This window comes from Aquarana catesbeiana, linkage group LG02 (genome assembly GCF_042186555.1).
Source record: "Aquarana catesbeiana isolate 2022-GZ linkage group LG02, ASM4218655v1, whole genome shotgun sequence".
NCBI classification, from domain to species: domain Eukaryota; kingdom Metazoa; phylum Chordata; class Amphibia; order Anura; family Ranidae; genus Aquarana; species Aquarana catesbeiana.
Window position 1 is genome coordinate 109,675,923 of NC_133325.1, and position 27,176 is coordinate 109,703,098.

Consider the following 27,176-nt stretch of genomic DNA (forward strand, 5'->3'; position numbering starts at 1 on the left):
GTTTTGCGGCTGGTCCATCTTTTGGAAATGGTTGGGGACTTTATTCCTGCGATTTCCGGGTAATAGACAATGGATTCGCACCAGAAATGCAAGTGTTTGTGATGTGATTTTTGATGTGTTTTGCGTTCTGCAATTCTTAATTTAACACTGTATATAGCCAGTTGCTAAGCAGGGGGCCGCCCCCTCTTCTGAACCATACCAGGCAGTATGCCCTCAACATGGGGGGGGTGGGTGCCTTGCCCCATGTTGATGAGGACAAGGGCCTCTTCCTGACAACTCTGGCCAGTGGTTGTCGAGGTCTGTGGGCGGGGGGCTTATCGGAATCTGGAAGCCCCCATTAACAAGAGGGCCCCCAGATTCCACCCTCCCTATGTGAAGAGGCCCCCAGATCCCGCATCCACCCCCCCATTTTGAGGGCATGCGGCCTGGTATGGTTCAGGATGGGGAGGCTCGTTCGTCTCCTCCCTTTCCTGACCTATGGGGCAGCATGCTCAGATAAGGGTCTGGTATGGATTTTGGGGGGTCTCCTCCGAATACATACTAGACCCAAAGGGACTGATATGGACCTGGGGGGAACCCCACGCCATTTTTTTTTTTTTGCAAATTTTGTTGCCGGCAATTTTTTTTTATTACGTTCAGCTTTCGGTGGGGAGGCTTGCTGACAGCTGATGACTCATTGGTTGTTAAGGACACGGCAGCCGGCTTCCCGGGCCTCTCCTTAGCAAAAAACGCAAAATGCATGAAAACAGCATGCAAAAACGTATAAAAAAAAACGCTGGTTTAAAAACGTAAAATGCATGTGCCTGAAAAATGCATCAAGTGTAACTGCATAGATGTGAACCTAGACTTATAAACCGGAACCTGCCTTTTAGAAGTGCAGCATTCATCCATTTATCTACAATGGTCAGACAGAAAGTGGTTAAACAAATTTTATACTTTTAATGTTTCACTTAAAGCATTTTTAAAAGTGATGCTCCCTGCCAAGCCAAACTTTTTTTTTTTCTTTTTAGCTTTGGTACATGTTCTCTAGGGCAGTGCTCAGACCCCCACCCCCGTGGCATTTGTTTGACAATCCCTTGCCTATTAATCTGAAAAAAAGGAAAGGAATTATTGTTTTTCAACATTCGATTCCTATTGATCAATAGATTCAGATTCAGCACCCAAACTTTAGTCATATTGAACCAGGGTACGTTCAGCTCCTCTCTATTAACTACTATAGAATGTGTGATTATGTCCAGCCAGTTGTTGTACCTCGACAGACAGCACATTCATATCAGTGAGGTCACTTTTCCCTAATGCATTTACACAATATAACTTAACCAAAGACCTACCCACAGCCTGCTGATTGGACAATGCATGGATAGTATAAAACGATGAGGTCATCCCTATACTGTCTCATCCTATATTCATGTTCACAATGATAGAAAACATTGAGCAAAACAATGGGTTAGAATGCTCCCAGACTGAGTGATGCTGTGCAGGGGATTATATTAAGCTCATATTCATAATGCACTAATTGTAATTAAACTGCTATTTAATTAACAAAAACACTATTGAACTAAAAGTTTTTTAAAATTTCTGCCTAGAGTTCATCTTTACGTCTGTGGGTTTCTATATTTCCTACATTCTTATTGTGCAAAGAAGTGTTGTCTGCTGTTAAAAAAACAATAAAACATTGTTGAACGTTTTGAGATGCATTTTCATGCGGAGCATGGAATGTGCATTTTGTAGACAATAATAAGAACGTCTTCTGTAAAATAAAGTCCATTACAGAGATGAGATTACCCTGGCTTTGGAAATGTGTTTTTTGCCAGAGACATTAAGAAGTAGAATGAGATTGTCTTGCTTTACGTATTCACTAAATAAGCTTTAGAAAAAAAGAGAAAAGCAACATTCAGACCCATAAGTAACAAGGAGAACAGGGAATTGTGGGAGCTAGTGGAATCTGAATCAGATTTTGCATAACACATATAGAAGATCCAGAGATAAAAGAAGAGCCATTTACAAGAGACTGCTACATTACAAGTGTGACAAAAGTGGGGTAAAGTGACACTAAACAATATCCTTATACCTAAAAAAATAATCCATACACATCCATTACTTAACACTCTCTCAATCAACATTAACCGCTTAGCGACCGCCCAACATAGATTTACAGTGGTAGGGTAGCAGGTTGGCCGCTCTGCACCAGATCACGTGGTATGTGATCTGACAGTTCTGGGTCTGGGGCATGCATGCCGCTGGCGACCCACTACCACTGTGATTGTGCACAGAGGGTGCCAGTCAGCAAGTCCGGTAGACGCGATGTCCACCAGGACACGCCAGTCTTTTGTGAGAAAGGCAGAACGGCGGTCTGCCTATGTAAACAAGGCAGACCACCGTTCTGTGAGAGGGGAATGTGCTGATCTTGTGTTCCTGCTAAGCAGGAACACGGATCTATACATTCCTCCAGTCAAAGCATCACCCACAGTTAGCAATCACTCCTAGGGAACACATTTAACCCTTTGACCGCCCCTGATGGTTACTCCTTCCCTGTCAATGTCATTAGTACAGTAACAGTGCATATTATTTAGCACTGATCACTGTATCAGTGTCACTGGTCCCCAAAAAGTGTCAAAAGTGTATGTTAAGGTGTTCAATTTGTCCGCCGTAATATCGCAGTCCCGCTATAAGTCACTGATCACCGCCATTACTAGTAAAAAAAATGAACTAAAAAATAAATAAATAATATACCATAGTTTGTAGACACTGTAACTTTTGAACAAACCAATCAATATACACGCATTTTTTTTTTACCAAAAATATGTAGCAGAATACATATTGGCCAAAATAGATGAAGAAATTCAATTTTTTACATTTCTTTATTGGGAATGTTTGAAAGCAGAAAGTAAAAAGCATAGTTTTTTTTTTTTTTTTTTAAACGATTGGTCTTTTTTGTATATAGCGCAAAAAATATAAAACGCAAATGTTATCAAATACAAACAAAAGAAAGCTCAATTTGTGGGAAAAAAAGGACATACATTTTTTCTGGGGTACAGCATCGTAGGACTGCACAATTGACAGTTAAAGTAAAGCAGTGCCAAATCGCAAAAAATGGCCTGGTCATTAAGGGGGGTAAACCTTCTGGAGCTGAAGTGGTTAAAATGGCTGCAAAGGCTCAAGTTTTTTTTTACCTTCAATGAATGTAATGAAGGTAGAAAAACATTTGTGTGCACCCCCCCCCCCATCCTTACCTGAGCCCCCTCCGATCCAGCAATTTTCACAATATCCTTGGCTCTTTAGGGACTCTCCCTCCTCATTGGCTGAGCCCATTGGCTCCCACTACGTGTAGCACCCTCTAGATAGGTAGGTGCTAGAGGTAGGATTTTTGTAGGATAGGTACATTTAGGTAGGCCTGGCTGGCAGCCCTATTTAAATACCCAGGGTCAGCCTAGCTGGGGAGGAGTTGTTCGGTGGTTGAGCTGGAGATGGAGTTCTAGGCTGTCGGGGGGCCTTTGAGGGAACTCCCCCAGTCTGGGGGGGTGACTTTGGGCCTGGGCTCGCGTACGGACAGGGCCCTTCAAGAAATCGTGGAGGTGTCCTGGACAGGAGGCACAGGAGGAGCAAGAGAGGGCAGCAGGAGAGAGCACTGCTGGGCAAGTCTCCAGGGAGAGGAACAACTGGTCGCAGCCAGGAGGGCTGGTGAGTGACAGGCACAGGCCTAAGAGGACTGGGGAGTCACGCCTGAGAGGACTGGGAGAATGCAGTCTGGGAAGGGTGCAGAACCAGAGAAGTGGACTGTGATGTCATGGGCAGTGGAGAAGGGCAGGTGAAGCCATGAGGGCTGGCAGGGCCTGAAGATGGGTTTCTGGGCTCAGTAGCCACATTTAGGACAGCTAGCACCAGGAACTGTCTATTTTCTGCTACACTATAGGGGCTTGCTAAGGCTTGTCTGAGTCAGTGTCAGGCCTGACCATTTTGCTCTAACTGTGCCTGAAAGCTCAAGTAAGCAAAGTGCTGGAGGAGCTGAGGAGTGATGGTCTGCATCAAGAGCTGTGCTGGAGCGAAGACTGGAGTGTATATACCGGAGTGTATATAGTTTGTCCAAAGCAAGTTCTGCAAATTCTTTGGGGCATCCCATACTTCCCTTACCCCATCCAAGTTCAAACCCCTCAAAAAAATATAAAAACAGAGTACACAGACTATTCTATGTCTCGGAATGTTTGAGAGGTGAATGCCGAGCTGGGCAGGGTGACAGTTGGGCCACAACACTTAGCAGCCCCTACGGTTGTAGCGCTACAGACGCATAGAGCAGCAGCTAAGCAAGCGGCCTTCTCTGGGGACACTGCTCAAGGGGGAGGAGCCAGGAGTGCAAGTGGGGGACTCGAAAAGAAAAGGATCAGAGCTGCTCTGTGCTAAACCACTGTTTTAAATAAGAAGTTGTAATTACTATAAATATTTTTAATCCTAAAAAATAGATAGGAAGGTATATCATATTTACTTGGTTTAAACTTTTTTTACATTTCCTCAGTTGCTTCCTGGTTTCTGACCTAGGCCAAAAAGATGTCATACATCTGTAGCACCCTGGAGTTTAGACAGGGTTGCTCCTCAAAATTTACTTACCAAGAGTAGTTATCCTGGTTGATTGTTAGAGGTCTATTGATTTCTCCCTAAGTTTGGCCTTGTTGCACTTTTCTCTTCTACCACTGGGTGGCCAGGTACTTGGTGATACTAGATACGAGAAGGGCAACGCAAGGTCAGATTATGGGTATATGGGGTATTTCAGCCAACGGGCAGGGGTTTCTTGAATCCCTTGGCCTGCTGGGAGAGCCTATATATTTGGGTGGAGTCAGGTGATCTGTGTTCTGTGCCACCTGGATGGCTGTCTGGTTGGACGTGTGTTGTACTGCCCAGGCTGCTAGATTGGGCCTATCTCGGGCACATCTGGCTGCTGGGCTGTCGGAGGGCCTATCCAGAAGCATGAGAGCAGCGCAGGGTTGGGACTGCAGCTTGCAGTCCAACCAAAATTGAGGATTCTGCCAGCCAGAGAACCTGTCGTGGTCTGAGGTAGAAGGGAAGCTGTTGCCACTAAGGGACCATCCACCTTATTACCAGGGACCACAGTGAGTAACTGAAGCAAGTACCGGAGCAGCATTCTCACCAACCGGGGACGGTGAAGAATCTGGAAACTTCAGTGGGTATCAAGCCAGGGACCCAGCCAGCGGAGGTGACGCTTGCAGAGCAGCCTTGTGTGTCAAGCTAGGGACCGAGCAGGCCAGTGGGGTGAAGCTTGAGCGGTATCTTGAGTGCCAAGCTAGGGACCCAGCAGAGAAGCAGGGGTGACGCTTGAGGATGATACCACTGTAAAGATTGGAAGAGCTCAAGGGATTTGGTGGCAGTGAATCAGTGGCTCTAGTGAGAGGCTGGGAGTTTAGTGGGCTGAAGATCTACAAGGAGTGATTGTAGTGGAAGTGAAAGGGAACTGCTACGCTTTGTGTTAGGAACTGTTAAAGACTGTTGCCATAGGAGACAGCATTCCTGAACATGCAGATGTGGCGTCTTGCTGGGTGCCTTTCCCTGCATGGCTGTCTGCCAATTGAACTTAACCGAAAAAACTCTCCTGCGCTCGGGTATCTGGAACCTCAATATGTGGTATGGCCAAAATGCTTCAATGGTATCTGCCGTCTTGCAGTCCTCTTCAGAATAATGGGTATTCATGAACTACAAAAAGAAAAGAAAGAAAGGAGGGCGCACCGACCTAGTGCATTACCACTGGTAGCGTTTATCAAAAAAGGTAAAATAGCAAATGAATACTCACAAACGAGCATGACTGACAGGCATGAACAATTGCTGCCGGTGAGCAGTGACAAACATCAGAAAGAAACCGTGACCGGACATCAGGTGGATGAGGCAATGGCTGACGCGTTTCGGGGGAGAACCCCTTTCTTCAGAGCCTAAGCGGGTAGTGACTGCTCACAAGTGAGAGCTCCTCTATATATGTGTATGTGTGTAGCTATGCATCCCAATCACCACCAGCACCAGCCCACAAAGGCCACGCCCACCTACACAGGAAGCACAACCCCCTAAGATGGTAAAGCCCTCCCTAGTGTCACTCAGTCACCATAGTGACACCATGGCGATTTTCTGCCGGAATCCCCACACATCCATGGCTAAATTATACCAATCAAAATCAATAATTCAATGGATACGGTTAATGGAGGACCATAACCTAATGTACAGGTACAGACTACATAGGTGGTCTAACAGGAGCACTATCCTGGCCATATCCTATGTGCAAGTGTAAACTACACAAGCTGACAACCGGAGGTGGTCAGGCAAAAGTGCTATCTGTACCACCTCTACGGATGCTGCATATTAGGGGATGCTGTGGGGATAGTACATACCAGTTAAAACATCGGGGGGCCTTTCGCTGCCATCTGTCGCCTTTCGCTGCCATCTGTCACCGGTGGAACGCACGCCGCCTCGATGTCCAGGAAGTGCGGGTGCGTTTGCACTCCACCGGCGAATTCTGGCTGGCCCAGACGTCACCTCCGCCCGCGCATGTGCAGAAGACGCGGCCCGGAAATACGGGTGGATATGCGTTCCACGCGCTACCTCCGACCGCTGTAGCCCTAGCGCTCGCTGAGAGCAGTGGTGTGTGAATGCGCACGCATCCACAATAGGCAGGCACGTCCAGGACAGTGTATATTACATGCGAATCACCCCCCTAGATGGACCCAATCTAAATTTAATGGAAAGATAGATAAACTGGAATGAGGGAGGGAACCCTCCCCAACTTTCTTTCACCTTCTTTCTTTGAGGAAGCCTTCCAGAAATATCTTGAGTTGTATGATAATGTTGGTGGTGAGGGCGAAAGAAGGTTGGGACCCCACGAAGATGTATCACAACAACAGCCACAACTACAAGTACGGTTTTGTACGAGGTTCAATAATAAGGCCCCCTTAATCCATAAAATCTTCAAAAAGAATTGGAGGATTCTAGAATCGGATCCAATTCTGAAGACAAGCCTTCCTTCACACCCTAATCTGGTTTTCAGAAGACCCAAAGATTTGAGGAGCCTAATTGCCCCAAGTAGGGTGAAAAAGATCAAAAATAGAGGACTCAATAGCCCTTGGACAACAATTTTTGACCAAAAAGGCAGTTATAGATGTGGGAGTTCAAACTGCGGATATTGTATCTATATGTGTCACAGAAAGAAAGACATAGTAGGAGTTGATGGCAAGATCCACAAGATAAAACAATTTATCAAGTGCGGCACCGCATATGTGGTTTATGGAATCCTTTGTCCATGCGGCCTTCTGTACATCGGCTGGACCTCTAGATCAATGAGAACCAGAATGAATGCACATAGAAGCAACATCCTGACAAAGAAGGATAAATATTCTTTACCAAAACATTTTCTAGAGGTTCACGACAGTAGTATAGATGGCCTTAGGGTGTTCGGCCTAGAAGCCATGCCCAATGATCTTGACAGTGGCAAAAAGTATCAGTTACTGTGTACCAGAGAGGCTTATTGGATTTTCACCTTGGGGACTTTGGCCCCGAAAGGCCTGAATGAAGAAATTGAATTGCATAGTGTCTTATGACATGTGCAATCTCTGTAAGTCCGCTATTCCCCCCTTGGGAGATCCATCTAGGTCCCTCACGATATTTAAGAACATTGATTAATTCAATACCACCCTTATTGTTCGTGATGTTGGGCCCCTCCTCTCTCCTATGGAGGAACTTCCACCACACATACCATCTATGGCCATGGGAGGTATTGAACATTTATAGTTAGATTGGGAGGGTCCCCACCTGGTTTGCTGGGGTCTTCCCGTTAGGACATAGATAGTCTTTGAGCATGTTTAGTGTAGACGTTTTTTATTTATGATTCGTTCATGTGTATTTGCAACAGTATATGTGTTATTTCATTGGGTTTACTTTATATCCCTTGCGACTACCAGAATTCAGCGGGTACATGGCTTTAGAAAGTCCCCAGCTAGCAATTTAGCACCCATTTTAGGTGCCTCACTTTTCACCAGGGTTTTATTGGTCTATAGATATTTGCTTTAGTTTCTAAAAATCAAAAAAAATGTATAGTGGGCTGACATGCGTGTGCATATATGTGCACATGTGTTGTGTTCACCTTTCTATTGACAATGATTTTTTTGATATAAATTATTAATGAGAATCACTATGATTCTTATTTTTATATTTATTTTTAACTCTATTTTTAATTTCGATTTTCAAAAAATTTTAATTTATTTATAATCCTTTGACACTGATATAGAGTTTTTATGGCTTTATGTATCCAGGCCTATACCTCCAGATGTATGTACGTGATTTCTTGTATATACAACTTTGTGGATTTAGTTATGTATGTATGTAGATTAGGTTCCTATATGTACATATCCTCTTGAGAAGGCGTGTACATATACAGTATACATATGTATATTCTCCGGATGGGGTTTGGTTAAAGATCCATTATCCACAATACAATCCAATACATCTATATGGATTACAATGATTACACCCTTCTTATTAATTTGCACCACCTATTCTATACTGGGGACTTTCTAATGACCAACTTTATGAGGCTGGTCTTCTCTGTCTGTTGTGTCTTGTGGCTTCTGTGCGTCCTTGTCACCTTCCAGCATCAGCCTCCCCACTTTGGCCCTCCCCCCCACTTCCTTTTTTGGGTTCCCTCCCTCATTCCAGTTTATCTATCTTTCCATTACATTTAGATTGGGTCCATCTAGGGCGGTGATTCGCATGTAATATACACTGTCCTGGATGTGCCTGCCTACTGTGGATGCGTGCGCATTCACACACCACTGCTCCCAGCGAGCGCTAGGGCTACAGCGGTCGGAGGTAGCGTGTGGAACGCATATCCACCCGCATTTCCGGGCCGCATCTTCTGTGCACGCGCAAGCGGAGGTGACGTCTGGGCCAGCCGGAATTCGCCGGTGGAGCGCAAACGCACCTGCACTTCCTGGACATCGAGGCGGCGTGCATTCCACCGGCGACAGATGGCAGTGAAAGGCGACAGATGGCAGCGAAAGGCCCCCCGATGTTTTAACTGGTATGTGCTATCCCCACAGCATCCCCTAATACGCAGCATCCGTAGAGGTGGTACAGATAGCACTTTTGCCTGACCACCTCCGGTTGTCAGCTTATGTAGTTTACACTTGCACATAGGATATGGCCAGGATAGTGCTCCTGTTAGACCACCTATGTAGTCTGTACCTGTACATTAGGTTATGGTCCTCCATTAACCGTATCCATTGAATTATTGATTTTGATTGGTATAATTTAGCCATGGATGTGTGGGGATTCCGGCAGAAAATCGCCATGGTGTCACTATGGTGACTGAGTGACACTAGGGAGGGCTTTACCATCTTAGGGGTTGTGCTTCCTGTGTAGGTGGGCGAGGCCTTTGTGGGCTGGTGCTGGTGGTGATTGGGATGCATAGCTACACACATACACATATATAGAGGAGCTCTCACTTGTGAGCAGTCACTACCCGCTTAGGCTCTGAAGAAAGGGGTTCTCCCACGAAACGCGTCAGCCATTGCCTCATCCACCTGATGTCCGGTCCCGGTTTCTTTCTGATGTTTGTCACTGCTCACTGGCAGCTATTGTTCATGCCTGTCATTCATGCTCGTTTGTAAGTATTCATTTGCTATTTTACCTTTTTTAATAAACGCTACCAGTGGTAATGCACTAGGTCGGTGCGCCCTCCTTTCTTTCTTTTCTTTTTGCCAATTGAACTTGCAACTACTTAAGGGTGTCCTGGCCCTAACCCTCTCTCCCCCTAAAGTTTGTTAAGAGAAATAAAAATCTCTTTTGCATTCAAAAAGTGTCTGGCGCTCGCTCAATAACATTACCACCTTGCACCCACTATGCCTTACAACCCACCATATACAGAAGGATGTCAGCTATCTCTGGCCCTGGAGGTTCTCATTAGACCAAAGGAGGCCTGGGACCTTGCTACACATCCAATGGGCATTCTTTTCTTTAATCTGGAGCGGAGTAAGGGCTTTTACTTCTAAGCACACCCTCCCATCTGTATGCCTTAGCTAAGGGCAGAAGGATTCCGAGAAATAAATGCTACATGAAACATTTGCCCTTACTCAAGATGGCTGCGGCTAGATATGCTAGGATGGTGTTTTTCAAAATGATTTGTCAACTTTAAAAAAACAGGAGACATGAATGGATAGGTGAGTTTGCTTTGAATATTAAAAATGAATGAAATAGCATTTTCCTTTTGTAGTGCTCAGACATACCTCCCAACTTTTTGAGATGGGAATGAGGGACACCTATTAGCAAAAGTATGTAGGCATAGGACACACACCCTGCCACACCTCCTTAAAAGAAGAATTAACCAAAAAAAAAAGGATAATTTAATTAATTAATTAACTAATTAAATCCACAAGGATTTTTTTTTACTACTACTATTCCTTTAATTGGCTTTTAAAATGTACAAATGCAGCAATTTAGAAATTGGATGAAAGGTTTAGCACTGGGAAACACTTTTTAAAAGATAAAAAGTGATTTTGTATACAACTATATGGATCAGACCAAAATAAGGGACAGATGAGGGGGAAAGAGGGACAGAGGGACATTGCTCCAAATCAGGGACAGTCCCTCGAAATCAGGGACAGTTGGGAGCTATGGCTCAGATACCGTCTAGTTCCACTATAATGGCCCTGTAATCTATTTTTCATTAAATTGTTTTTTACTGTGGTTTTCTGCTGCCTTTTAATGCCCTCTATGAGTTCTTAAACCTCTGCTTTTCCTTCTCACCTCTGTTTGTTTGGAAGGAGCAGTGCATGTTAGTTGTGGTCATTTGCACTGTTCCATACACACTACTAATCCCATAGTCCGTAGTCTCTAGTCCATCTTGGTAGTAAGCAAGAAAGGGTGGTTATGTTCCTACATATAGTGGGATGATGGAGAACAAAACAGCCACTCTCTAACAGGCAGTTGAAACAGCAGCAGCAAGAAAAAAAAAATGGGGATTTGGAAGAGGCTGAGAGCAGTAGAGCAGACTTTTTTGAGTTAAGAATACATGTTTTAATCAAATTTTTTCTAACCAGAGTTTAGTGTAATTTTAAAGCAGAAGGTGGGTGTATAAACATTTGTTGCTTTTCTCAGGTCTATCCCATGGCTGTTTTGATGCTCTATTCTTCAATATCATTGTTTCTACTATTGCTAAATAAAAGCTTTAACTGCACTTCCGGCTCCTGTGCATATGAGAGGTGTGGCTCTCAAACACAGAAGGGTTAGTGTCATTTGTACACCCCTCTCCATGGCCATTCATATAATGCGATAATGCATACCTCCCAACTTTTGAACTTCAGAATGAGGGACACTGGAAGAGTGAAAAGACCTATGTTGCGCTACATTATTGTAAATTGTTCAAGTGCCTAGCAGTGTGAGGGGCTTAAGGGGTGTGCTTAAACAAAACCTGTGCTTCCTTGTATCTATAAAATATGCTTTGATTGCTTTGTCTGAGCCTAAGCTTAAGAACTTCATTAAAATAGTCAGGAACTGCATAGCAGAGGTATGGGCATAATACAGAAGATGACAAGAGACTGCAGACATGGTACAGGAGATGGTCAGAGACTGTGAGCATGATACAGGAGATGGTCAGAGACTGTGAGCATGATACAGGAGATGGTCAGAGACTGCAGACATGATACAGCAGATGGTCAGAGACTGCAGACATGATACAGCAGATGGTCAGAGACTGCAGACATGATACAGGAGATGGTCAGAGACTGCAGACATGATACAAGAGACGGTCAGAGACTGCAGACATGATACAGGAGATGGTCAGAGACTGCAGACATGATACAGGAGATGGTCAGAGACTGCAGACATATTACAAGAGATGGTCAGAGACTGCAGACATAATACAGGAGATGGTCAGAGACTACAGACATAATACAAGAGACTGTCAGAGACTGGGGGCATGCTTCAGCAGTCAATCATAGACTGGAGGCATAGTACATGACATTTTACAGATAAGTGTCTACAGGGGACCAATGAGCCCCAGGCACTAAGCACTGCATTGTACGTTTGGAGGGAAGTGCACATGCTTTTTCCAAAACCCCAAGAGCTAGATCTCTTCTCCAGCTCTGGCAACACTGTCAGGATGCTTTCTATGAGAAATAAAATACAATCTATTGCTGGAGATCAGGGACATGTAAGGGCCAGTCTTCACACAGCAACAATTCTACCACCTGGCAAACTTGAAGGCTGGTACAACATAACTCGAAAGGCAACTCCTCAGCACTCTCCTAAACCGTAAAATACTGTTAAAGTCCAGTTGAACTTGAAAATGATCCATGCAGTGATGAAGTGCCAGCAGTGCAAGGGTTACCTGCATTTTAATTTATCCAATCTTCAGCTATCCTGACAAAAAATGTTGTTCAGCAGAGTGCTGTGCCTCCCCCCCCCTCCTTCTCTGTGTACAGGAAAACATCACAGCAGGAAGAGGGGTGGGTTCAGTGCCCTCTGCAATCTTGTGTGTATCAGAGGCAGAGGGGAGAGATGCTGACTGCCATGCAAGTGTAGCTAGCAGCATGCGGGAACCAAGAACACCCGCAGATGCCACTGGCACTCCAGGACACATCCCTGATTCTCCGGGTCAGGGACCGATTTTCAGGATGGTCCCGGCGAATCAGGGACGGTTGGGAGGTATAGATAATGCGATAGAGGTAACTATCGTTTACACACCCAAATAAAAAAGTCTATGGCTGGAGTTCTGTTTTAATACAAAAACAGATATTGTTATGCTGGCAAGAATGACAAATAAAAGACACTATCGTGCTAGACACACTCAGTACACAAGCGTATGGACAGAAATACAGATCCTCTGGTAGGTAAGACAATTCCCTTATAAGGTATTTTTATCTGTGTATTTAGCTTTTTCCCTGCAGTTCAGCTTAAAGAGGAGCTCCAGCCCCCCCACCAGAAAATTCAAAATCCAGCAGCTACAAATACTGTAGCTGCTGACTTTTAATATTAGGACACTTACCTGTCCAGGGATCCCGCAATGTCAGCACCCTAGCTGATTTTTCAATATGCTCTCATGTGCTGCCACCAACATTTCTTGTAAGGGAAACCGGCAGTGAAGCTTTGCGGCTTCACAGGTGATCCCCTACAATGCATGTGCAAAGCATGCTGAGCTTTGTGAATGGCCTGGCAGCGGGGGAAGGAGGAGGGGTGCCGAAATTCCGGGGGACCTTAGCCGCGGCAAGGTCACCTGGAAGTGGAGATGGGTGCCTGGTGGGTATTCAGGTACCCACCCCCCCCCCCCCCCCCGAAAAGTGCCAAATTTGGCAGCAGAGAGGCAGAGGAAGCAAAACAAGCGGAGCTTCCCAATTTGGGTGGAGCTCTGCATTAAGGAGTAATTACAGATTTTCACATGGTAGCTCTTACAAGATCTTTAAAAACACTAAATGAAAAATGTTGATGATTTCTTAAAGTGGAACTCCAAAATAAAAAAAAAGGAGTGAACAGGCAAGGATTTTTAATGCAGAAGAGATGTGCTGCATTAAAGCTAGTTACCTGACTGTCTGCCCCTGTACAGTAAGCTGCGCAAACGCAGCTCACTGCACTAATTCTGCAATGCCGAATCTGATGGAAATGCACATGTGCGAGCATGATGTAATCTCGGGCCAGCCAATGACAGCAGCTGGCAATGAAGACACAGAAGCTGACCACCTGAAGATGTCCGCAGCTGGCAGTGAGTTCCCAGGAATGGCACATTTCTGGATTCAAGGTGAGTATACAGTAGTTCTGCTTTAAATATTGAAAGTGTTTCGCTAATAAATGTCAGGACTCATATATCATTTTCCTGTACACGCAGCTGCATTATTTCAGGTGTAGAATATTTATTCTTCAGTAAAGATCACAATATGTATTCCATCGAGCACTTCAGAGAATATACAAGGTAGAACAACATCCCCTCTGTTCTTTGGGAAATAAGAACAGAAGCAAACATGATTCTGATTCCTTGCTACACGTGATCTGTCAGCTGTCCATGGTTCTGAAGGGACATTTAACAGCCTTGGAGGCTAACGTTCAACAAGTAGCGACATTGGACAGAGAGGTTATCTTGGCCCCTAAAGATAAATCTGTTGAGGAGGGGGATATGAAAGAGTGGGACACCAATAGTTGTATTACTAATAGTTTTTTAGTAATAGAATTTACTAGGGGACTACATTTATGCAATATTTTATTTAGTATTTTATTATACATATTTTATTGATAATATTTACCATCCACCATATAAGGCACTACTATGGATATGCCATTAGAGTAATTGGAATATTATATGAGGGGATTGAATGTATGTAAAGTTGAGGGTAACAATACGTTTGGTCCATTGTTGCTGGAATAGGGGGCAGTGCATCTTTTGGAACATGGCCGCCATGGGAGGAATCTCTGGCTACAGTAACATGGTGATGCGGTCCATGTTGGTTAGTGGACACACTGCCCTCTAGTAACCAGCACTAATACTGGTATTTGGTTAGTAGTAAGTGATGATATGGTTATGCTAGGAATAATTGTGTTTTAAATAACCAGATATAGGATCTGTATACTTTTAAATGAGTGTGTAGACCGATCATATATGCCGATTAAAAAAAAAATACGTTTGGTTATATGTTGCTGAAATAGAGCGCAGTGGATCCCTAGGAACATGGCCACCATTATTAGTAGTCTTGGACTACAGAAATATGGCGGTGCACTTCATGCTGGTTTTGAATACTAGCAGCACTGCTCCCTAGTGTTCGGCAAAAGAAAGTTTCTCTGAATATAAGGAAGTGATGTGAGCACCGTTGACCCTTACTGCCTCACAGAAGAAGTCCCATTGGACGAAACGTACGTCAGGCTAGGCATGGAACAGCGGTGATGTCTAAACACTCGTGGATGGTGGTGGACAAACTAATGTTTCCATTTTGAGCCTAATTTTATCGTTTTTGTTGTTAGAACAACTTTTAATAAACTCCTGTGTGCGTTTAAAGAATGTTGCGCAATTAGTTTATCTTCCTCTTTCATAAAATGAATGTGTGACCGGACTTTGAAGTTTCCTTGACTGATGATAACTGTGGGGTATACACCTGTAGAATCCAATTAAGCAGGCTGGGTAGTGGATACGGTTGAGCCCATAGTGAGGGGTGAAAGTTCACTAATGCGCAGATAGACCCTGGAGGGTCTAAAAATCTGGTAAGCAGACATACTTACCCTGTCTATCCTGTGGGGAGCATCGGGTGTCTTCTCAAATTGAGCATTGGATCAGCACACGTTTTGAGTTCACTTTATGGATGTGGAATTGGGACACTTGGACTATTAACATTTTTTCTTTTTTCCTTTTTTCACGTTTTAATCTTTATTGCATTATATTAGATGTTTTTTTGCACTTTAATCATTAAAGGCATGGTTTAACAGCGCTACACGTTTTGATTTAAATTTTTGGTATGAAGTATACATTGTTGTGAGAGCTGCTGTCAGTCATGGATCATCCTTGTCGTTTATATAATTTTATTTACTTTATTTGCACTAAGCACCATATCGCTAGTTTACTACATATAACATCTTACCCCTGTAAACAGTAAACACATTCAATGCAGTACTAAGAAAAATAAATCTCTCTGTTCACAGCATGGAAATCAATATCAGTGATTTAGTATCACAGCATTTGAAATTTGTTCACTCTGTTGGAAAAAATCTATTTGCCATTTGGATGCACACTATATAGAAAATAGCCTCATTTATCGGATTTAATGACACAATGAGTAAATAGAACAGATACACAGATGGTTTTTTATTTAAAAAAAAACACACATTCTTATTTTAAATTTTGTAACACATCATAAACATTCCACAGAATTACTGAAGAGCAAAACTTTCAAGAAGAACTTTGCTTTATTTAAAAATATAAAATACATGTTGAGGACACAATTGTCCAATTGCACAATTGTCCTCCCCCCCTTTCCTGGCCAACCAAGCTGCATGTTATGATTGAGGATCTACACTAGTATGGATTTCCTGGGGAACTGCACAGATATTTTTTATTTTGTGAGGTACCCCTTTAAAATTCATACCAGACTCAAACGGTCTGGTATGCATTTTGAGGGGGACTCTAGGCAATTTTTTGTTTCATACTTGTAGCATGCTACAGCAATAATGACATTTACAAAGAAAAAAAATTAAGCTATTTAACCGCCTCCCGCCCACTGCATAGACAAATGATGGCCAAGCCGGGTGGCTCTTGTTCTGGGACAATGTCATATGATGGCGCCCAGTCTTGGGGGCACGCAGCACGGCGAACGCGGGCCACACTTGGGTCGCCGGCCGTGTGGCTGCGGCTCTTTACCCATGTGATTGGCTGTGTCCAATCACAGCGATCACATGTAAACAAGGAGATGCCGTTTATTGGCTCTCCTCACCTCACACTGACAGAGTGTGAGGAGAGGAGAGCTGATCAGTAGCATTTCCTCACAGGGGGACTTGTATAGGTAATCAGCATAGGAGTGCACACGGGGTGTGCCAGGTGTGCCTGGGCACACCCTAATCGCCATGCTGTCTCCCGAGATTCACTGTGAAATGTTCCATGCAAGCAGTGTGGTGCCCGCGCTGCCTGTGAATCACTTTCACATACAGCAGATTTGATCGTGAGATGAGAGCTGCTCACTGAGTGTAAAACTACTTGCAGGGAGAGAGAGGAGCTGTCAAAACTCCGGTGTGATGTCGGTGGTGGGCGGGATCGAACAGCCATCAAACACCAGCCAATGGAATGTGGTCTGGGCGGGCAGCTACATGTATGTGGCACCGCCCCCTTTCTTAGGCAGCCCGATCATTGGCTGTTTGATAGCTGCTCGGTCCCGCCCCTCCCCCGACATCACTCCTGAGTTGGAACAGCTGGTCTTCTCACTGCATGCAGAATACACCAGCCAATGGGATGTGGTCTGGGCGGGCTGCTACATGTATGTGGCCCCGCCAGCTTTCTTAGGCAGCACGATCATTGGCTGTTTGATAGCTGCTCGGTCCCGCCCCTCCCCCGACATCACCCCTGAGTTGTGACAGCAGGTCTTTTCACTACATGCAGATACATTACATCATGACAGGTTCACACACCGAGCAGCTCTTGCCACGATCTACTGCATGTAAAACTCCTCTCCTCTGTCAGTGTCCATGAGTGCTGCTGCACATTAGTTGCAATTACTGCTGCCTATCAGTGCCAATCAGTGCTGCCCATCAGTGCCAATCAGTGCTGCCCATCAGTGCCAATCAATGCTGCCAATCAGTGCCCATCAGTGCTGCCCATCAGTGCCAATCAATGCTGCCAATCAGTGCCCATCAGTGCTGCCCATCAGTGCCAATCAATGGTGCCAATCAGTGCCTATCACTGCAGCCCATCAGTGCCAATCAATGCTGCTATCAGTACCAATCTGTCCATGAGTGCTGCTGCACATTAGTTGCAATTACTGCTGCCTATCAGTGCCAATCAGTGCTGCCCATCAGTGCCAATCAATGCTGCCTATCAGTGCCAATCAATGCTGTCAATCAGTGCCCATCACTGCAGCCCATCAGTGTCAATCAGTGCTGCTATCAGTGCCAATCAGTGCTGTCTATTAGTGCTGCCTATCAGTGCCAATCAGTGCTATCAGTGCCACTGTCAGTGCTGCCTATCAGTGCCAATCAGTGCTGTCTATCAGTGCTGCTATCAGTGCCAATGAGCGCTGCCTATCAGTGCCGCTATCAGTGCCAATCAATGCTGCCAATCAGTGCCCATGAGTTCTGCCTATCAGTGCTATCAGTGCCAATCAATGCTGCCAATCAGTGCCCATCAGTGCTGCCTATCAGTGCTGCTATCAGTGCCAATCAATGCTGCCAATCAGTGCCCATGGGTGCTGCCTATCAGTGCCCATCAGTGCTGCCTATCCGTGCTGCTATCAGTACCAATCAGTGCTGCCCATCAGTGCCAATCAATGCTGCCAGTGCCCACGAGTTCTGCCAATCAGTGCCCATAATTGCTGCCTATCAGTGCCAATCAGTGCCCATGAGTGCTGCAAATCGGTGCCGCTTAGTGCTGCCTATCAGTGCCTCCTATCAATGCCAATCAGTACTGCCTATCAGTGCCAGCTATTAGTGCCACCTATTAGTGTCCATTAGTGCCAATCAGTGACGCCTATTAGTGCCACCTATCAGTGCGCCATCAGTTCTGCCAATTACTGCCCATCAATGCTGCCAGTCAGTGCAGCCTATCAATGCCAATCAGTCATGCCTATCAATACCAATCAGTGCTGCCTATCAGTGCCCATCAGTGCAGGGATGGGGAGATGAACTCTGCAGCCAGACACATTGTTCATGGGGGGGGGGAACAACTGAAATGTGTTGATGTTTATTAATGCCACATGCCGAAATTTAGTATAATAGGTAATCACCACACTACTATTTACAATAAACTAAAAAAGTGTCAGTAAAAGGCCTGCCGCTAAGCACTGTTATGTGTTCCCACACCACAAAAAAAAAGTGCAGAGCTAACTTACTGATCAATAACTTAACAATAATGGTGGAACCCTCTAATGTATAGAAATCTCAATAAACGTCAATATTACCACAATACCGGTCTCTGTGAAATGTAATGTCACATATAATACACATCAAACTGAAAAATGACATAAAAAATGAAACTTGAACACCTCTCCTATAGATATTTGCCATACAGATTAACTTTAACTGCAATAATTCCAGTAATGTGTGATTTCACATGTAATACACATCAAAATGAGAATAAGACATACATTTTTTTTTAACTTAGCAAGAATGGTGGAAACCCCTCTACAGATAATTGCAATACAAATTAAGTTCAAGTGCAACAACGATTTAGTTGGGAGGTTCTCACCATTATAGCACTTTGGAATTTTTATTTTTTAGATTGTTACACTTTTTTATGTTTTAGTTACTATTATAATGTGAATTATTGCACTTGACATTAATTTTCCTCCACCCCAAACTCCCTCATCCATGTCTTTATTGACCATACTTTGTGCACTGATGCACAGTCATGTCGGAACAGGAAGGGGCCATCCCCAAACTGTTCCCACAACGTTGGGAATAGGGATAAGCTTCACGTTCGAGTCGAACCCATGTTCGACTCAAACATTGGCTGTTCGATCGTTCGCCGAATTGCGAACGATATGGGCCATTCGCGCCAAATTCGTGTGGCGCATCACGGCCCATAATTCACTGTGGCATTGCAGTGCATTGCTGGCTGATGATTGGCCAAGCATGCACTATGACCTGCATGCTTGGCCAATCACAGCGCCTTCAGTAGTGAGAGCTGTAATTGGCCAAAGCCAGGGTGGCTTTGGCCAATTATGGCTCAGCGGGTTTAGAACACGCCCCACACTATATAAGGCCGCCTGCACGGCGGCCCTGTGTAGTGTGTTCCAGTGTGCTTAGAGAGAGAGAGAGACAGTGTCATTTCATTTGAGTTAGCTAGATTAGGCAGAACAGTCAGTGAGTTAGCTGCACTTACAGTGTATTGTGTATATGTATGCATCCCAGGTGTTGTATATATATATATATATATATATATATATATATATATATATATATATATACACACTGTATTCAGTTTACCTAGATTCGTTCCTGTTATCTTCCTACTGACAGGCAGGCTTGTCTTGTTACAGTATTTACAGCTACCTGAAGAAAATTGCTGGTGTTCTTTTGATCCTATTAGTACCACAGTGAGGCAGCTAGACTATTTACAGTTAGTGTAGTGCGTCCTCCTCACAGTGTTCAGCTAAAGCTACAAGTTAGTTTAGTGTGACCTCTGCACAGTGTTCAGATAAAGCTACAAGTTAGGGTAGTGCACCCTCCTCACAGTGTTCAGCTAAAGCTACAAGTTGGTGTAGTGCGTCCTCCTCCCAGTGTTCAGCTAAAGCTAAAAGTTAGTGTAGTGCATCCTCCTCACAGTGTTCAGCTAAAACTACAAGTTAGTGTAGTGCGACCTCTGCACAGTGTTCAGCTAAAACTACAAGTTAGTGTAGTGCGACCTCTGCACAGTGTTCAGCTAAAACTACAAGTTAGTGTAGTGCATCCTCTGAACAGTGTTCAGGTAAAGCTACAAGTTAGTTTAGTGTGACCTCTGCACAGTGTTCAGCTAAAGCTACAAGTTAGGGTAGTGCGTCCTCCTCACAGTGTTCAGCTAAAGCTACAACTTAGTTTAGTGTGACCTCTGCACAGTGTTCAGCTAAAGCTACAAGTTAGGGTAGTGCGTCCTCCTCACAGTGTTCAGCTAAAGCTACAAGTTAGTTTAGTGTGACCTATGCACAGTGTTCAGCTAAAGCTACAAGTTAGGGTAGTGCATCCTGCTCACAGTGTTCAGCTAAAGCTACAAGTTGGTGTAGTGCGTCCTCCTCACAGTGTTCAACTAAAACTACAAGTTAGTGTAGTGCGACCTCTGCACAGTGTTCAGCTAAAGCTACAAGTTAGTGTAGTGCGTCATCCTCACAGTGTTCAGCTAAAACTACAAGTTAGTGTAGTGCGACCTCTGCACAGTGTTCAGCTAAAGCTACAAGTTAGTGTAGTGCATCCTCTGAAAAGTGTTCAGCTAAAGCTACAAGTTAGTGTAGTGCGTCCTCCTCACAGTGTTCAGCTAAAACTACAAGTTAGTGTAGTGCGAGCTCTGCACAATGTTCAGCTAAAGCTACCTGTAGAAGGTTGGTGGTGTTTTCCTGATCCTATCACTACCGCAGGCAGCTAAATAAGCTACAAGTTAGTTTTTTGCGAGCTCTGCACAGTGTTCAGCTAAAGCTACCTGTCGAAGGTTGGTGGTGTTTTCCTGATCCTATCACTACCGCAGGCAGCTAAATAAGCTACAAGTTAGTTTTTTGCGAGCTCTGCATAGTGTTCACCTAAAGCTACCTGTCGAAGGTTGGTGGTGTTTTCATACTTCAGGCAGGCAGTTGATTTTGCTAGCTGCAGTATCAGTATATATATATATATATATATATATATATATATATATATATTTCAGCTTAGTGCAGCTACAGGCCATTAGTATGTCTGGAAGGCCAACAAGGAGAGGCAGACAGTCACAAGCCAATAAAAGAGGGCAAGCAGGCTCTGTGTCTAGAGGCAACAGTGCTGGTCGTGGAGACGGTGCATACTCATCAGCACGTGGCCGTGGGACACGCTTGGCCTTTTTTTCGGCAGCTGACCGCGTTGAGCCGCAACATGCGGTCGAGTGGATGACCAAGCCGTCCTCATCCTCCTCATCCTCTCTCACCCATGCTCAGGGTACTTTGTCTGGCAAAGCAGTTGCCAACGTGGCCTCAATGGCATCAGTGACTCCTTCCCTAGCTCCACCATGTTCTCCTGAGGAGTCCCTCGAACTGTTTGACCACAGTGTTGGGTACATGCTCCAGGAGGATGCCCAGCGTTTAGAAGGCTCTGATGATGATACTGAGCTAGATGAAGGCAGTAACGTGAGCATGGACAGAGGGGGTGCCCAAGAAGGACAGCAATCTGGCAGTCATGCTCCCCCTGCTGCAGCATACTGCCAGGTTTGCTCCAGTGATGAAGAGGGAGGGGATGATGAGGACACTGACTCAACGTGGGTGCCTGATAGGAGAGAGGAGGAGGAGGCACATCCCCAACGAGGCAGGATGCCCTCCAGGAGCCAGCCTAAGGGCAGCACACTGACTGCATCACACCCCAAAGCTCCGCATGTGCAGGGCGCTGCTGTCTCTGCAAGTTATTCCAAAAGTTCTTTGGTGTGGGCCTTTTTTGAGATGAGTGCATCAGATCGCACCGCTGCTATTTGCAACATATGTCCAAACCGTATCTCGCGTGGCCAAAACATCTCCCGCTTGGGCACCACATGCTTGACCAGACATATGTTGACCTGCCATGCAGTTCGTTGGCAAGCGTATATAAAAAGACCCACACCAAAGAACAAAGGACCTCTCCTTGCTCCTCATCAGCTGAGATCTCCAACCCCAATATACCTTCAGTCCTCTCTGAGACCTGCACTGAGAGGAATGAAGGTGTAGAATTAGGTGTGTCACAGCCAGGTACTTGTGGGCAATCTGCTTTCGGTACACAATGTCAGATTGTACCAGGCAAATTACCCTGCCCCAGCTGCTGCACCGCAGAAAGAAGTTTGCTCCCAGCCATCCACATGCCCAGTGGTTGAATGCTAGCTTGGCAAAATTGCTAGCACTTCAACTGCTGCCTTTTCAGTTGGTAGACTCTGCCCCCTTCCGTGAGTTTGTGGAATGTGCGGTTCCTCAGTGGCAGGTACCCAAATGCCACTTTTTCTCACGGAAGGCGATTCCGGCTCTCTACGGCATGTGAAAGGCATATTGCCTTTCATATTACATATTAGCATATTACTGCTGACTCATGATCCAGCAGGCATGGACAGGGACATTACCTAAGTTTTACCGCTCATTGGGTGACTCTGCTGGCAGCTGGAAAGGATGCAGGACAAGGTGCAGTAGTGTTGGAGGTTGTTCCGCCACCACGCCTCCAAAATGCCACTACTAATGATTGTGACACACCTCTCTCCTCCACCCCATCCTCTTCTTCTTCCTCCATGGCCTCTTCCTGTGCTTTGTCCTCGGAACCAGCGGTGCTCCATAGCCGCTCAAGGGGCTACTCAAATATGCAGGCCAAAAGATGCCATGCGATCCTTGAGCTGGTGTGCTTGGGGGACAGGAGCCACACTGGGGCAGAGGTTCTGTCAGCTCTGCAGGGGCAGGTTCAGAGGTGGTTGACGCCATGCCAACTTAAGGCAGGAATGGTGGTTTGCGACACTGGCACCAACCTCCTCTCTGCCCTCCGACAGGGTCAAATGACCCATGTGCCCTGTTTGGCTCACGTCCTTAACTTGGTGGTGCAGCGGTTCTTGGGCAGGTACCCGGGCTTACAGGATGTCCTGAGGCAGGCCAGGAAAGTCTGTGTGCATTTCCGCCGGTCATATAATGCCAGTGCTCGGCAGGCAGACCTCCAAAAGGAGTTAATCTGCCCAAGAACCGCCTAATCTGTGACATGCCCACCAGGTGGAACTCAACGTTGGCCATGCTGCAGCGGCTGCACACGCAGCAGAGGGCCATCAATGAGTACCTGTGCGACTATGGCACCAGGACAGGGTCAGGGGAGCTTGTTTTTTTTTCCCCACGCCAGTGGGCCATGATCAGGGATGCATGCACTGTCCTGTCACCATTTGAGGAGGCCACGAGGATGGTGAGCAGTGACACTGCATGCATCAGTGACACTGTCCCCCTTGTCCACCTGTTGGAGCACACGCTGCATGGAATAATGGACAGGGCACTTGAGGCAGAACAGAGGCAGGAAGAGGAGGACTTCCTTAGCTCTCAAGGCCCCCTTTATCCAAACAGTGTTCCTGCGTGCCCACCGATCACATATGAAGAGGACGAGGAGGAGGAGGATTGTGTCAGTATGGAGGTGGAGCCTGGCACTCAGCATCAGCAGCAGTCTTTAAGGGATCAGTCCCAAGAAACACATGGACTTGTACGTGGCTGGGAGGAGGTGGCTGCGGACCATGTCATCCTTAGTGACCCATAGGACTCCGGACTGAATGCCTCAGCAAACCTACGCTGCATGGCCTCCCTGATCCTGCAAAGCCTGCGTAAGGATCCTCGTATTCGTTGTATCAAGGAGAAGGACCAATACTGGCTGGCAACCCTCCTTGATCCACGTTACAAGGGTAAGGTTGCGGACCTTATCTTGCCATCGCAGAGGGAGCAGAGGATGAAACATCTTCGGGAGGCCTTGCAGAAAGGTCTGTGCAACGCGTTCCCAGAGACTGGGAGGTTACAAACTCCTGTTTCTGGACAACGTGTTGCTGAGGCTTTGGTCAGTCAAAGAAGGAGCGGTGGAGAAGGTAGCCATCTGACCGATGCGTTCAGACAATTTTTTGGTCTGCAGCCCCAAGGTATGATCGGTTCAAGCAACCATCGCCAGCGTCTATTTTACATGGTGCAGGAATACCTAGGGGCCAGATCTGACTTGGACACCTTTCCCACCGAAAATCCTCTGGGTTACTGGGTCTTGAGGATGGATCACTGGCCAGAGCTTGTACAGTATGCAATTGAGCTACTGGACTGTCCTGCATCCAGCATTCTTTCGGAACGCACATTCAGTGCTGCTGAAGGCTTTACAACCGATCACAGGGTGCGTCTGTCCACAGACTCTGTTGATCGACTGACCTTCATAAAAATTAATCAGTCTTGGATCACCACCAGCTACCAAGCACCTGATGCTGATGTAACCGAATATTTTTTTTAAAAATCTCAGATCCCTTCAAAGACTGCCTATTCTGATGCTGAGTGACTATCCTGAGTAATTATCCTCTTCCTCCTCAATGATCACGCCGATAGCTTGTAAGAACATTTTTGGTTCTGGGCACCACCACCAGTGCCTAAGGCCCAATTTTTCAGCCCCTGTTTAACGTGTAATTACAATTTTTGATGCAATACTTTGCAGCAGGGCTCGTTTCTGCTTTCCAACTAGAGTATCTGTGAGGGGTTGCAGTGTTGTGGCACCAGCACAGTGCCTAAGGCCCAATTTTTCAGCCCCTGTTTAACAGGGGCGTGTAATTACAATTTTTGATGCAATACTTTGCAGCAGGGCTCGTTTCTGCGTTTCAACTAGAGTACTTGTGAAGGGTTGCAGTGTTGTGGCACCAGCACCAGGGCCTAAGGCCCAATTTTTCAGCCCCTGTTCAACAGGGGCATGTAATTACAATTCTTGATCTAATATTTCACAGCAGGGCCCATTTCTGCGTCCACCAAGAGCGAGTGAGGACTTACAGTGTTGTGGCACTAGCACCACCACCACCAAAGGCCCAATTTTTCTTCCCCTGTTCAACAGGGGCATGTAATTACAATTCTTGATCTAATATTTCACAGCAGGGCCCTTGAGGGCTTACAGTGTTGTAGCCACAACAACACCTAAGGCCCAAATTTATGCTGAGCATATAGGGCAGGCCCCTACTTTCAAACATCCAACTTACAAACGACTCCTACTTGCAAATGGAAGGAGACAACAGGAAGTGAGATGAAATCTACCCCTAGAAAGGGAAATTCTCTCCTGTAAGAGTTAATATGGGAAAAACGTTTCTCCTTTCCACTGATGCTTTATCACCAATCCTTGTTTCACAAAAAACCCCAAATTTTCAAAAAACATTTGTCATTGGGACAAAAAGTGAGGTGAAATCTTCTGAAGAGGAGCACAGACAGCAAAACAAATGTCACAGGGGTGATAACCCTTCCCTATGTTTTCCAAAAAGCTTAAAATAGATTTTTTTGGCTGGAGCTAACACGTTAAAAATGTACCAGTTCAAAATTACAAACACTTACTACTTAACAACAAACCTACAGTCCCGGTCTTGTTTGCACCGCCTGTATACTGCTGTTCAGAGTATATAGGGCCTGGTGGCCCCACGCCTTTCCTTTTTTTAATAAGCCGCAAGCAGTTTTAAATGACTTTTTTTCCTTTAAAAATGACATTTTGTGCAGGGACTGTTCTAAGTACGGGAAACACGCGCCACTTTACAGGCATACTATAGACACACCCCCCCCAGGTACGATATTTAAAGGAATATTTCACTTTTTTTTACTTTAAGCATCATTAAAATCACTGCTCCCGAAAAAACGGAAGTTTTAAAAAATTTTATTTGCATTGATACATGTCCCCTGGGGCAGGACCCGGGTCCTCAAACCCTTTTTAGGACAATACCATGCAAATTAGCCTTTAAAATGAGCACTTTTGATTTCAAACGTTCGAGTCCCATAGACGTCAATGGGGTTCTAACGTTCGTGCGAATTTTCGGTCCATTCGCAGGTTCTGGTGTTAACCGAACTGGGGGGTGTTCGGCTCATCCCTAGTTGGGAACATGAAATTGTCCAAAATGTCTTGGTATGCTGATGCCTTAAGAGTTTCCTTCACTGGAACTAAGGGGCCAAGCCCAAACCCTGAAAAACAACCCCATACAATAATCCCCCCTCCACCAAATGATTTGGACCAGAGCACAAAGCAAGGTCCATAAAGACATGGATGAGAGAGTTTGGGGTGGAGGAACTTGGCTGTCCTGCACAGAGTCCTGATCTCAACCCGTAAAACACCTTTGGAATGAATTAGAGTGGAGACTGTGAGCCAGGCCTTCTCATCCAACATCAGTGCCTGACCTCACAAATGTGCTTTGGGAAGAATGGTCAAACATCCCCATAGACACACTCCTAAACCTTGTGTACAGTCTTCCCAGAAGAGTTGAAGCTGTTATAGCTGCAAAGGAGGCGGCAACTCAATACCCTACGGACTAAGACTGGGATGTCATTAAAGTTCATGGGCGTGTACTTTTGACATTATAGTGTATATATATATATATATATATATATATATATATATATATATATATATATACATACATACATATATACACACACGCGCGCGCGCGTGCATGTGTATTTTACCTCTGGGGTGCACACTGATCTCCAGTGTCCTGATTACAATGCAGCCGCAACAGTGCCCATCAGTAGGGATGAGCTTCCTGCCTAATTCGAGTGGCGTGTCACGGCCCATAATTTACTGCGGCATTGCAGTGCATTGCTGGCTGATGACTGGCCAAGCATGCACTATGACCCACATGCTTGGCCAATCACAGCACTGTGTGTACAGAGAGCTGTAATTGGCCAAAGCCAAGGAGGCTTTGGCCAATTATGGCTCAGGGGGTTTAGTACACGCCCCACACTATATAAGGCTGCCTCTGTGGGGCCTTGTGTAGCGTGTTGCGGTGGAGACTGGAGAGAGATAGATAGACAGAGAGACAGTGTCATTTGATTTAAGTTAGATAGAGTAGGCAGGTCTAGTCAGTTAGCTACACTTACAGTGTATTGTGTATATATATATATATGCATCCCAGGTGTTGTATGTATGTATATATATATATATATATATATATATATATATATATATATATATATACACTGTATTCAGTTTAGCTAGATCCTGTTCTTCTCTTCCTAATATACTGACAGGCAGGCAGGTGTTTTTACAGTATTTCCAGTTAGTGTTCTGTGTACCCTGCACAGTTGCACCTACAGTATAGCTACCTGAAGCCAGGTGCTTGTGTAGGCTCT